This window comes from Danio rerio, chromosome 25, assembly GCF_049306965.1.
Source record: "Danio rerio strain Tuebingen ecotype United States chromosome 25, GRCz12tu, whole genome shotgun sequence".
Classification (NCBI taxonomy): Eukaryota; Metazoa; Chordata; class Actinopteri; order Cypriniformes; family Danionidae; genus Danio; species Danio rerio.
This window is the reverse complement of record NC_133200.1, coordinates 33056106-33070425: the sequence shown is the minus strand read 5'-3', so window position 1 is coordinate 33070425 and position 14320 is coordinate 33056106. Positions and strand designations below refer to the sequence as shown.

Here is a 14320-nt window from a genome sequence, read left to right as displayed (position 1 = left end):
CAGCAATATGTTTTCTTTAGTGTGTTGATTGCCTAAAGGTAAAGAGGTGAGGATGTTTCGAAAGAGGCCTGCGTGCTAATGTCAAATTGAAACCATGAAAAACAACGAGCCGTCAACTCATTGTGAGTCACTTGCAAATTGGTGTCAAACAGTAAAAGCGTCATTAGCGAACAGCTGGACAATGAGTTAAACCACTTGATTTCCCATAAAAAAACTGTAATGGATACATATTATGCAAGCGGGGAATATTATGAGATGGGAAACAGGCTGCTGTAAAACCATGATATCAGCTTGCCCACTGCATTTGACTGTAGAATACAATAACACTGCTTACTGATGTAACACGATTATTTACATTAATCATTTTTAAAGTGATAGTTCACCCAAAAATTAAAGTATTTCTTTATTTTTTTGCCCTCAAACCATTTAAGACCACTGAGGACCCCAATTTCAGCAAAACTTTGTCTTTAATGTTTTGCTTTAACAGTGTTCCTTGGTGATTTATGGCACAAGTCAATGTTAAATATGACTTTGAGAGTCAAGAAAAGCACATAAGTAACATAAAAATTAAAACAAGTTAGACCAGACTGGTTTGAGCTGATAGATAAAGCTACAGTAACTCAAAATAACTACTCGTTACAACAGAGGTATGCTAAAGAGCATTTCTGAATGCACAACATGTCAAACCTTGAGGCAGATAGTCTACAGCAGCAGAAAACCACACAGAGTGCCACTTCTGTCAGCTAAGAACAGGAAACCGAGGCAACAATTCGCACTGACTCACCAAAATTGAACAACAGAAGATTGGAAAAACGTTGCCTGGTCTGATGGGTCTCGATTTCTGCTGCGACTTTTGGATGGTAGGGTCAGAATTTGGCATCAACAACATGACCGCATGGATTCATCCTGCCTTTTAGCAACGGTTCAGGCTGATGGTGTAATGGTGTGGGGGATATTTTCTTGGCACACTTTGGGCTCATTAGTACCAATTGAGCATTGTGTCAACGCCACAGCCTACCTGAGTGTTGTTGCTGACCATGTCCATCCCTTTATAACCACAATGTACCCATCTTCTGATGGCCACATCCAGCAGGATAATCACCATGGCATAAAGCACGAATCACCTCAGACTGGTTTCTTGAACATGACAATGAGTTCGCTGTACTCAAATGGCCTCCACAATCACCAGATTTCAATCCGATAGAGTGCCTTTGGGATGTGGTGGAACGGGAGATTCGCATCGTGTATGTGTAGCCAACAAATTTGCAGCAACTGCGGGATGCTGTCATGTCAATATAGAGGAAAATCTATGAAAAATATTTCCAGTACATTATTGAATCTATCACACAAAGGATTAAGTCAGTTCTAAAGGCAAACGAGGGTCTAACCTATTAATAATGTGTACCAAATAAAGTGGACAATAAAAGGATAATATAAGAAATTGTGATCCACACTCTGCATTTATTTATTTTTTTACATTTGTTACTGGGAAAAGAATAAACATTTTGGCTCAAAGTCTTTCTTAGTCAAAGCAAAATATGAAGGTGTTCTCATAAGTGAGAATCACAATTTCTTACATGTTTTGCAAATACAGGATCTTTTATGGATCAAATTCCAACCTAAAGTATTAAAAAAATACCCTGCGATCACACGGACAAGTGTCTATATTATCTGAAACACATGGGGTCTGTTCTTCGTACCTCGCTTAAATTATCTAAGATGATTTGGCAGACCCTGGATCTTTTAATCTTGATAACTGATCACTGGCTAATTTGGTTCTTCAAACAAGTTTGCGAATCAGATTAGAACATCTGGATAAACTGATCTGAGATCGCTGCATGTGTTTTGAAGGATGGATCTATCGATCCTCAAAATCATGATCAGCAATGCAACGATTGGCTGAAGGCACAGCAGCGTAATGACATCATCTGATTAATATTAAATTATCCATGCGAGCAAAATGAAATTAAATTCAAAGTAAACGGTTTGTTAAATAATACGCAATAACTTTACACCTTGTTGTGGGCTGCATGATTGGCCCTTTCATGTGTCTTGAGTAATTTAATTAGTTTTACAGTTAGAGTGGATTTTCTTCATTAGTAGTATTATTGTAGCCGTTTTTTTAATTGGTGTAAAGAATAAATGGATGTTTACAAAAACATTTTGATATTGGTAAAGGCGTCTGCAACTTTGAAGCATCAAATCACCGTCATATAAACTGTCAAAACATGTTTAAAACTGCATAAATGTATTATTGCTTTTTTTTAAAAAAAGTTACATATTGTGCATTTCTATTATCATACACAAATTGTACTAAAGCGATCTAAAAAGTTCATATCAATAAGTTTGATATTTTTAACAAAAAATGTTAAAAATTTACTATTTTCCCAAGTGTATATAACTACTACTGTAAGAAAATAACAGAATTTGGTACATAATTTCAGTATTATCTTTGCTTGAACTGAGCCAATCTAATCCTGTTTATGTGAATTGAACCTGCTTCCGACCAGGTTTGAGCTAGCAGAACTGTTGCTATGAGAACAACTCTCAGATCAGTTTTGAAGAACGAAACGATCCTGGATCATGTCAAATTGTCAATAACCAAATCCAGCTAACTGAGTAATCCACATACGAAGATTGAAACCCTGGAAACAAAAGCATCCCTGCCTGGCAACGACAACTCCTTTGTCTAATTGGCTGAAAGAGCAACTGGCAATCTCGACTAGTAGACCAATGACAATGCTCCACCCATGATGTAAATGAATCTCAAATTGCATCTTTTGGAAATGCAAGCACAGAATGGGGAAACAAGAGAGAAAAAGACCACACACAAAACATTCAAATATGAGCGGAAACAGATTTTGTCTAAATGTTTTCATTTTTGATTCACTAAAATTATATTTGGTACGTGGCCTCATTGTTTCTTATTCTGCATTTAGTTTTTACTTTTGCATGTTATAATTTTACACGTGATGTATTTTTTTATTTTTATTTACGCTCATCATTTTTCTATCCGTGTTCATGATAATTTAGACGGTATTTGACCCTATAAATTTTATTTATTTACTTTTTCTTTAAAAGTGCTGGTAGCTGTTGATTTACATGTTATGAATCGCCAAGGACAACAAGTTAGCTTCAAATCTTTATTGGTGAACTGAAAGGTGGAGGGAAAAGTTATTTACAAATGACGTTTTACAAAAAAAAAATTGTAAGTCGTTTTGGACAAAAGGCTCTGCTAAATGACTAATTGATATTTTTTTATTTGATTTTGGTTTGATTTATTTTCATCCAAAAAAAAAAAAACATACATGAAACATCATTAACAAAAAATACATTTCAACATGGTCGAAAATGGAGTAGGATGAAGCACAAGCTTATTATTTCCCACCCTATTACCACATACTTCATTCGCCTATGTTCTGTCTTTTCATCTAGCAGCAATAATGACGACTGGAAAACTTTGTTTAGAACAAAAATGAACTGTTTACTGAAGTTTTTGTATACTGAAACAAGAGCGAAACTCCGAACACACACACACACTCTCTCACAGTTGCCAATGTTTACAGGCGCACTAAGCATCATAGGAAAACTGTTCTTAAAGCAAAACAGCATATATAAATGCCAAGGTAAATAAATTCACTTTGACAATTAAACGATAAATGGAGCATTAATTAATCACTCTTGCAGGTATATATCAATTTAAGTCATAACAGTCTATTACTTAAACTTATTTCTTCTTTTACTTCTCTTTTTTACATGAGACATATTTTATCCTTTTGGCATCTTTGACATATGTTTAAATCCATTTGTACCTTTACATTTTGTAACACAGACCCAAAGAAGAAAAAAAAAACATAGTACTGCAATTAGCCATTAATTAAAGTTTCATCATACCTTTCTCATTTTATCCTTTTTAAATCACCTTCATCATTATATCCCTTTAATACTATATATTTATACAACCTTTTAAACTGATTATTATGCTGACATTGTTTGAGAGTCTGATCTAGACTGTTCCACCACAGGCAGACATACAAACTTTTAAAGTTGTCCTTGTTTTAACCTTGATTTATTAACATGCATTGTGTATTATTTGTATTTATTTTGCCAAATCTATTCACATTTTGTACTACAGCTAACGATAAATGAGCACAGATTCTAAAAAAGGCCTTTTTTTAAATTGAGGCCTATCTCTGTGAGGTCCCAATAAACAACAAAATAATAAGTAAAATAAAAATTAAATAAAATTAAGTGAAGGTCAGTAAAAGCTGAATGAATCAGTATTCTTGGTTAGCTCAATAGTGGCTTTTTGGCTTGCAAAGACCACCCAGACAGAAGCAGTTTAAAACCACAACAGTATTATTCCAATAGCTTAGTCCTACAAATTACTAATCCATCTAGACGACAATCTCTACCTTAAGCAGAATATACTGGTTAATATAAAATGAAATAGTTTCTTTACATATTTACAGAAGTGCCCTTTTACTCCATCTGGCGTGGTCAAGTCAGCAGGTCAGAATTGTATTTGCCATACACATTTTCTCTAAACCCTGAAAAGACTTTGCACATACACACATTTAAATAAAATAAATAAATATTTTATATCACCATTATTAGTATCAGTAGCAGTATTATTCCGTACATTTTTAATTTACTATTAATCATTTAACATACTTTAACCCATTATGAAGCTATAGGACTGAGAAAAAATACCAGTGAATATTCAGAAAATTTCCACAACTTCATTCATCTTCTTGTCGACTTTTCCCCTTTATTAATCTGGGGTCACCACAGCGGAATGAACCGCCAACTTATCCAGCAAGTTAACGCAGCAGATGCCCTTCCAGCCACAACCCATCTCTGGGAAACATCCACACACACACACACACACACACACACTACGGACAATTTAGCCTACCCAATTCACCTGTACCGCATGTCTTTGGACTGTGGGGGAAACCGGAGCACCCAGAGGAAACCCACTTAAATGCAGGGAGAACATGCAGACTCCACACAGAAACGCCAACACTGCAAAAAATGCTTTTCATGCTTAGATTTTTTGTCTTGTTTCTAGTCTAAATATCTAAAATGTCTTATATCAAGAAGCATTTTTTAGAAAGGCAAAACATATTGCCTTGTTTTGAGAAATAATATGCCAATATTAAGTCAGTTTTTCCTTAAAACAAGCAAAATAATCTGCCAATGGGGTAAGCAAAATAATCTTACGTCAAAAGAAAAAACAAGATTAATTTGCTTACCCCATTGGCAAATTATTTTGCTTGTTTTAAGGAAAAACTGACTTAATATTGGCATATTATTTCTCAAAACAAGGCAATTTGTTTTGCTTGTTTAGAAAATTCTTCTTGATTTAGGAATTTTTAGATATTTGGACTAGAAACAAGACAAAAAATCTAAGTAAGAAAAGCATTTTTTGCAGTGAACTGAGCTGAGGCTCGAACCAGCAGCCTTCTTGCTGTGAGGCGACAGCACTACCTACTGCGCCACTGCTTTACCCTCCACAACAACTTTACTGGTAACTTTAAAAAAAAAAGTGCTGTTCACACATTATCTCTGCCAGAAAATGTTCTGTAAAGGTCTGTATGTGTGAAAGGAACCATTGATAAAGCATGTGGCAGTTGATGTTTTGATCTTCTACCAGTCTCATACTATCACATGATGTGATTTTACAGGTCACTTCGCTTTGGAAGGCGGTGACATACAAAACTGGTTGCACTAGCTTGTATTTTTGGTCTGCCACATTCGCATGTGTGTGAATGAATCTATACAAGTGTAAAGCACAGTGTGACATCGGCTCAAGCTAAAGGAAAGCAAGTTACTTAACATTCTTAAGCATTCATAAGCATTGTACTTACTCATGTTATGGAGATAAGCAACTGAGGTAAAGATCCAAATGCAGCTTTATTGTGATGGAGGATGGTCAGCATGCAGGGGTTGCAGGAGCAAACTTTAATCCATACGAGTATTCCAATAAATAAATGATCAAATATATCATTGATCCAAAAGGCAGTCCAAAACACAAAAAAAAAGAGGCAGACATGGCAAAACCAGAAAACAAGGGAGCAAGGGAAAATGCTTGATAAAGTTCATGACTTGAAGCAATACTGAGCGATGAATCTCTGGGAAAGTGGCGCTTGCATAGTGCAAATTGGCTGCAGGTGTTTGTGTCATCAGTCACAAGTTAATCAAGTGAACCAGGTGTGAGGTGCAAAGCATTGTGCTACATGTATTCCGATTGAGTGGCTGTTTTGAGGTGTAAAGCGACCTAAAGAGTGTCTGGTGGACATGACTACACATTTCTTTAAATTAATAGAATATTTATTCATTTATTCTATAAAATTATACATTGACTGCAACTAACAGTAACATCAGAACAATTTGAATATAATATACAATATTATATAATTGAATTGAGATTATTTAGGTAAGTAATTGTAACCAATCAATAAAAAATTATATATATATATATATATATATATATATATATATATATATATATATATATATATATATATATATATATATACACATAATTTTTTTAGATATAATTTTTATATTTATAATTTTAATATATGTTTTTTATAGTTTATAGTTATGGTGGTGCAGTGGGTAGCAAGAAGGGTGCTGGTTCGAGGCCCGGCTGGGTCAGTTGGCATTTCTGTGTGGAGTTTGTATGGAGTTCTCCCCGTGTTTGCGTGGGTTTCTACTGGGTGCTCCGGCTCCAAAGACATGCGCTATAGGTGAAATGAATAAGCTAAATTGGCTGTAGTGTATTTCAAGAGTTCCCACTTAGATATGCTTGGCATTTATAGCAGGTTTGGCATGCTGTCCCGGGAGAGAACCCTGAGCTCGGAGATATTTGAGCCCAGGGCTCCCGCCTGGTCTAAAAGCATGGGATCCGAGATCAGGTAGGTCTCGATCGCTCCCCCTTTAGAAGGGGAGAAAAAGGAGGAGATGGGATGGAAGGGAGGATTCTTCCAAAAAAAAAGATAGAGCAATAAGGAGAAAGGGATCCATTTATATTCAGCTAGGATCAATCTGATTGGATTATTACTGATTACGAATGAATGGCCAGCAGTGCACAATCATATCACGTGCTCCTCTCGAAATTAGTTTGTGAAACTTCACGTGTGTATATGTGGGTGTCTATGGTTGTTGCCCAGTGTTGGGTTGCAGCCAAAAGACTATCCCCTCTGTAAACACATACTGGATAAATTGGCGGTTCATTCTGCTGTGGCGACCCCTGATTAATAAAGAGACCAAGCTGAAAGGAAAATGAATGAATGGATGAATGAAAATTGGGAGTGTATTGGTGTTTCCCAGTACTGGGTTGCAGCTGGAGGGGTATCCTATGTGTACAACTGCTAAATTCCATTAGCAGATAAATTGGTATCCGCTAAATTACAAACATACTGTATAATGGATAAATTGGCGGTTCATTCTGCTGTGGCAACCCATGATAAGTAAAGAGACTAAGCTGAAAAGAAAATGAATGAATGAGAGTGTATGGGTGTTTCCCAGTACATTAATCTGGGGTCGCCACAGTGGAATGAACCGCCAACTTATCAAGCAAGTTTTTACGCAGCGGATGCCCTTCAAGCCGCAACCCATCTATGGGAAACATCCACACACACATTCACACACACAATCATACACAACGGACAATTTAGCCTACCCAATTCACCTGTACCACATGTCTTCACCCGGAGGAAACCCACGCGAAGGCAGGGAGAACATGCAAACTCCACACAGAAATGCCAACTGAGCCGAGGTTCGAACCAGCGACCCAGCAACCTTCTTGCTGTGAGGCGACAGCACTACCTACAGCGCCACTGCCTCGCCATGTTTTAACCAATCAGGTTAGAACACCTATATGTATGACGCAGTTAATGACGTTATGTGAGAGTATAATTGTTATTGATTGGTGATTGTAAGCAGATCGGCATAGGAACTCATTGCGAGTGTTGAATTCTGCAGATTGAAACTGCAAACTATCTTCAGTAAACTTTATTTATTTATTTAAATCTCTGACTCCGGCTCTTCTTCATCTACCAGACTGGTCATTCTTTGGGTCAAACTGTATACTATCCCTACACTAGCAACATAAAAAGCGCAGCACACTTCTTTTTTTTTTTTGTCATGTCAACAAAAAAAGGTATTGTGGTGAGCTTCGCGTTCTCAGAAGGGAAAAGTGCGTTCAGTGTGATCGGCCCCTAATTAAATCTTTTCATAGAAAATCTCTTTTGTAAAAACTTGATGAAACAAAAAAACAAGAATAATATTTATCAGGAGTGAACATTGCAAAGTTCTTAATATTTTACATGACACGGCTCTGCCCATTTAATACATAATTAAAGTGGACTTGTATTGACATGCAATTCCATCAAATCAAACTGTAAGAGGAGACTGAACTTCAAGAGGTTCATTAAATGGTTGCCTTTGGAGCGCCTAATCTGAAAGTCTCTCAAGCATGCTGAGAACTCTTTCTGGACAATGTAATATTCTCCAAACATGCTCTTTAGCATCTGTTCACTATAAAACACACTCCATTCTAACCAAATGATGCAGGAATACACAACAAACAGTGGATTTATTTCGTGTGGTTAATGACGCAAACCGACAGGCGAGGTGCAAACGAACAAGACGCACATGTCAAAATAAGAGTAAAGACTTCATTCATGAAGGGAAATCCCACAAAATGCATTATGCTGAGGTTTATTTATGAACAAAAGGAGCTTTTTATGGTTTTGGAAGTGTATAAATGAGTCCACGCATCTCCTGCGAGGTCATTCAGTCAGTTTTTTAAGGTACCTCAGAACTTTAATTGGCTGTTAAAGACAAGTATAGCACAGAAATAATCCACGCTGAGTGAAAATGGCATATGTTCCAGCACATGAGTTTCATTTCGAGCGATCCCCCGGATTTGTCGCAATCCATCTTTTGCGCTGTCACAGTGAAAAAGCAACCGTGATCCTTCTGTCTACGCAGAGCTCGAGTAAACGCAGGGGTGCAGTATTACGCACTTGCATGCTGGGATGTGAAGTCTGAGCGCCGTCCGGCCTCTGAGGAGCGAACACAACTTACAACCCCGAGAATCAAAAAGCATGGCATACTTTAATGAGGCAAACGAACATTTATTGGAGACTGCTTTCTCAGACAGCTGGATCCTGGAGCTCAGAGGCGCCGTGCTAAAGTGACAGTTTCATGAGAGGAGAGAGTTACTCAACGCCCATGCGTCTGCACGTGCTCCAGTCCCTTAATAGAAAATCCCATTAGGCACAGTCAGCGCCCCTTGTGGTGTTCCTTTTCTGTCAGACAAGCAACATGAATTGTACATATTGTATTGTACACACTTCTGCATCTTCAAAGATGGAAGATGTACTCTTTTTATTTTTATAGTAGTGCTTGTTATAAACAGTGTCTTATTATTTTGCAAAAATAAAACGATTTGCTCTGAGAATCTGTAATCACCTATCATAACCTCTCCCCCTTAGAAACTACTTTTCTTCACTTCCGGTCACATGGAATGCCTTTCATAAGGGGCTATCATAGCGTGTCTGGTTTCTGCTCTGAATTCATCCATTCCTCAATCTTCTTTCATTTTGGTTAGCCACGCCCATCTTCCAATTGCAACAATTCAATTGGTTACCAAATGACAAAATCCTGTATCGCCCTTAGGTGTGTAACGGATCATGGTTGATCCATAATTTGTACAAATCACAACATTCGGAACACACCCGTGGATTAATACTGTATTTTTTTTTACTAGTAGATTAATCCTAATTTGTAAGGATCACAGAGGGATTGCCAATTCGGGTCATTTAAAGAGCCCCTATTGTGGGTTTTCGAAAATGAGCTTCCAGTCACACCTGTGAATTGATTCAGTTGTTCCGAAACAGAGATTACAATTGTTACATTGTTGCTCTTGGAGTGGTTCGCTTTCACAGTGCAAAGTTTCTAATCGGACCAAAAGAGCTAAAACAAGTCACGTGCGAGTAAACTCTCCTTACATTGGTCAGAGTGTCAGGGTTTATTTTGCAGCGTCTCGCTAAGCTTTCAGGAGAGGTGGTGGTTTGATGGTGATTTACAGGGTGCGCGCACGACGTGTCTGAGGAGAGACGCGGTGGGGAGGGGTGAGAAGGGTGCGCGACGATGCCTATTTGAGGACCGGGAGGGAAACGCAAGATTACCGAGAGATCATCACTCGTTTGCGGGCATCCGGAGACTCGCGAAACTTCCCGCCCCACTCATAATTCTCTCTTCATATAGCCGTAAGCCTATTACATATCCGTAAAACACTGTGATATAACCGCGCTCGGATCGGATCGCTTTCTCACTGCAATCGAACCGCTCCAGGGTTCGTTTCAATCGAGCCGAGACCACCTCATTCAAGCGATCTCGGAGCGATTACTTTGGCGCGGAACAGAGCGCGATTGCCCTGTTCACATATGCCAATCGAACCGCGCTAACTGGGCAAACGAGATACGTTCCGAAACAAAAGTGTAGGTGTGAAAGCACCCTTAAAGAGGTGGGATGTATCAAATACTAGAGAGCATTTGATTGCCTAATATTATGGAACTTTAATCCAATCAAAAACTGTCTGGAACTACCATAGCTGTCTGTTTATCTGGAAATAACAGCACACCATAGAATCAGCAAATCCGACTAAAGGATATAACAGCCCTATAGTATATACTGTACAGCGTAATATATGGAAGTATTTAGGCCCTAAAATAATTTGCACATTTTTCATATTTAGCAAGATGTTTTCTGGAATAGATTTGACAGAAAAATTACAGAAAGCTGAAAGTAATCAACTTTAAAATCTGTATCTAAAAAGATAAGCCTAAAGCAGGGGTGTCCAAAATTGGTTCTGGAGGGCCAGTGTCCTGCATAGTTTAGCGCCAGCTTGCGTCAATACACCTGTCAGGACGTTTCTAGAAAGCCTAGTTGTTACGGCTGTTGCCTGTCTGTGTTGTGCTTGCAAGTGTGTCATGACGTCACTCACTGTTTCCTGCCTTTGCGCACCTGTGGCGAGTTGTGCTCGTTGAAAATTGGCTATAAATACGGACCAACAGCCAGCCATCAAGCTTCTTTTATTTTTTTTAATTTACTGTTTTGTTTTCTTTAAGTCTTACTTTGATCTAATTTGTTAATTGTTGGGTTGTTTAGTCTTAAGGCTCCTACACACCGGGACACTTTTCGTTTGCGTTTATCATCAGCATTTTACGAGACGTTTTTCAGTATTCAAACCCAAGTGCTTTTCACTGGCGTCAAGCTGAAGAGGTTGCAAAATCACTCTTTTGACGTTAGATGGCGCTGCACAACTTTAAGCTTCTGACAACCGCTTATAACACAGAAGAAGAGGATAAGAGGAAGTTCACACGCTTGTTGATAAAGTTACTGGTGACTCGACAAGCATAGATTATTCAAGCAGCAGCTCCAGCTCTAGCGATAAAGAAATGATTAGTGTTCACCAGAGCAATATGCAGCTCCACGTTCATATCGCCTCTGGGCGTCGTCTTCAATGTGCGCTCGCATTGACAGTTTTGCGCTTGAGCGCCTCCAAGTGCTGTTTAATGTAACTTCAGCAGCTCCGTGCACGTGAACAAAAGTGCCGATCTGATTGGTGGAGAAGGCTTTGACGTGGCGCGTCAAAACAAAAAAAAACAAGCATGAGGCATTTTTTTTTTTTTAAATGACGCTTTTGCGCCTGCTGTTTTGCGCGTTGGTGTGCACGATCACATTGATGCCCGTTATTTAGTCGCGAGGTGTTAAACGTCGATAGAAAACGCGAGCAAAAAACGTCTTGGTGTGCACGGGCCTTTAGGTTAAGTGTTGTATGTTTGTTGGAGAACGTGAGTTTTTGATTCTTTATTGATTCTTACTTAGTTGTGACACAAGATGTGTTTATTGCTTTGGTTTTAATAAATTTATTAATTTAGACAACTTATTTTATGTGTACTCTGTTGCGTTCCCTTTATGAATTAATTATTTTGTGTTGATAAAAAAGGGTTCGTAACACTAGTAAGAACTTGATTAGCTAGCCCAGGTGTGTCTGATTGGGGTTTGAACTAAACTATGCAGGACACCGGCTCTCCAGGACTGAGTTTAAGCACCCCTGGCCTAAAGGCTAATTTATACTTTTGCTTGCCACCACATCATGCACCTCACAAAACAGATGAGGATTTTATATTTGACACATTCGACGTTGTGATGTTCTTTAAAACAACAGAGGGCGTCTTAAAAAAAAACACACAGTGTAAGAATTGAAATATTGCAAATATTCTGATATCTTTGACAATTCAAAACATGAGCTGAAAACAGAGACTGGTAACTTCACAACTCAGCAAGGGGTATGCGGGAAAAACCAGTTCCTGCTGCATTTGCATCTGAGACTCAGCTTCATCCCCCCAATTCACGCATATGGTCATTTCAATGTTTGAATGTTTTAAATTAACCAAACTGACTTTAACTATCATGTTTGATATCATTTGAAATGTCTCAGTGCGATTGGTACAATGGTCTCATTCTCTCAGAAATAGACATAATCAGAACAATAAATATATAACTTCAGGCATCTTTTGAACCACTGTGAGAGGTGTAACACTAAGTGTGAATGCCTTCTTTGTTATTCACACCCCCTTCCTTGAGGGAATTCTTGGATTATTTAAGGTAAGGCCTAAGAAGGACTCAGGGCGATTCTGCCTAACCAGATCAGCCCATAACATGGATTCTGCCCCATGTTATGTATATTTCAAAGTCAGGAATGCATCTTTTTCATCTTGGATTTATCTTTGATAATTTGATGTTTTGTATTGATCATTTATGAATTGACTGATTGAATTGGCATAATACATTTACCTGACTAATAAATTGTAATGTTTGACCATATTTTGCTCACTCTGTAATTATTAATTCAAGTAGATTACGCTGTATCCTTGTTTCCGCACGTCTTGCGTCAGGTCAGTAGACGGACTAAAATCCAATTGAGATGGAGCATTGGCACACTAATTGTGTTTTAGCGATCCGGCTGACTCTTGATATTGATTCATGTGTACTTAGGTGGAAAGGGCGATAACTTCCGTCTAGGTCAACAAGGTGTTGCACGACTAACCTAGATTGGGTACCCGACCTTTGTTTGAAGGTAATATCATTCTAAATTAAGTTCATATGGGAAACCATGGGCTTGGTGAAAACCAAAGTTACTATAGAGTCCAGTAGTCGGGTACATTTATATTAATGCCCTAACCTCTAATTAGAAATGATGATTGTCTTAACTCAAAGGTGTACATCTAAGCGGGACTAACTAAAGTATTTTAGAACGAGCGCGCTGGTAGCGGCCATCTAAAGTATTAGTCAATTTACCTCTGTTTAATATTCAAGACTGACCGGAGTGTGACCGTGAGGGACGCCTTCGGCCGAGGCGATTTCTCTGAGCGACATGAGCACCCGAATGAACGGATGTAATAGTTACTAGTGAAGACAAACGGTTCAAACATTTATCTAAATTACATATTGATATAATCTTCTTAATGTTTTATGATTGGAGTCAGATAAAACGAGGATAAATATATTAATATTCTAAACCACCTCATACTAAAATTGGAGTCAGATATGAGTTAAGTTTAATATAAATCAACATTGTGCACTGGAAAGACCGAACATGCAGTGAACCTTCATCCACCAGTGGACACCGGCATTGGGCCAACTGGGTGGACCTTACACACAGTAAAGTCAGACAGATAAACAAAGAAGTAGAAGTTTACGAAACTATGTCGTAACGTTAATATCATTTAAGATTTTTAAACTAACTAATTTAAGATTTGTTTTTATTTATTTAGTTTTGTAACTATTAAATTGTTTTAAATTTAAAATTGTAATATTTACATCAGTGTAAATACTATGAATTGTGAAAAAAATACTCTGCAATTTTGTTTAAATTTTGTTTCAGACGAAATCTCTTCAAAGTGATTCATATTCAAGTTCAAATGAAATGTTGGGCTGCCGGAACTGTTCGCTTGAGACTCAAAAAGTTTGTGTGCTCCGCCAGCTGAAATCATGTCATTCAAAACGAATCTCTGGAAACTCTGATGACGTCACATTCGCCGCACACACTCAAGCAAACTAGCGAACGTGTTGAGTACAAATCAGGCTTAAAAATTGAGAAAAGCAAACCACATGTCTGTAATGATGTCATTAATAATGTGGAGCGAGCTGGAGTAAAGAGCGTTGACAAATAAATACTAAAAAAATACAATGTTTGAAAGTTTGTGAATAAAAAGTATTATTTTGTCAGGAC

The 14320-nt window shown here is 37.9% G+C and overlaps 1 protein-coding gene across 3 annotated transcripts in view; it reads right to left on the bottom strand.

Annotated features, from left to right (window-relative positions):
• The window catches only part of znf469 (zinc finger protein 469), a 480146-nt gene that overhangs the window by 366344 nt on the left and 99482 nt on the right, over positions 1–14320 (bottom strand). For 2 of the 3 annotated variants that reach the window (XM_073943279.1, XM_073943274.1), the window contains exon 1: positions 5874–6082. The exons of the other annotated variant lie outside the window; for it this stretch is intronic. The gene's annotated coding sequence lies outside the window, so the exon portion shown is untranslated. Of the gene's footprint in view, positions 1–5873; positions 6083–14320 lie in introns of those variants that run through there. 3 annotated transcript variants of the gene reach the window in all.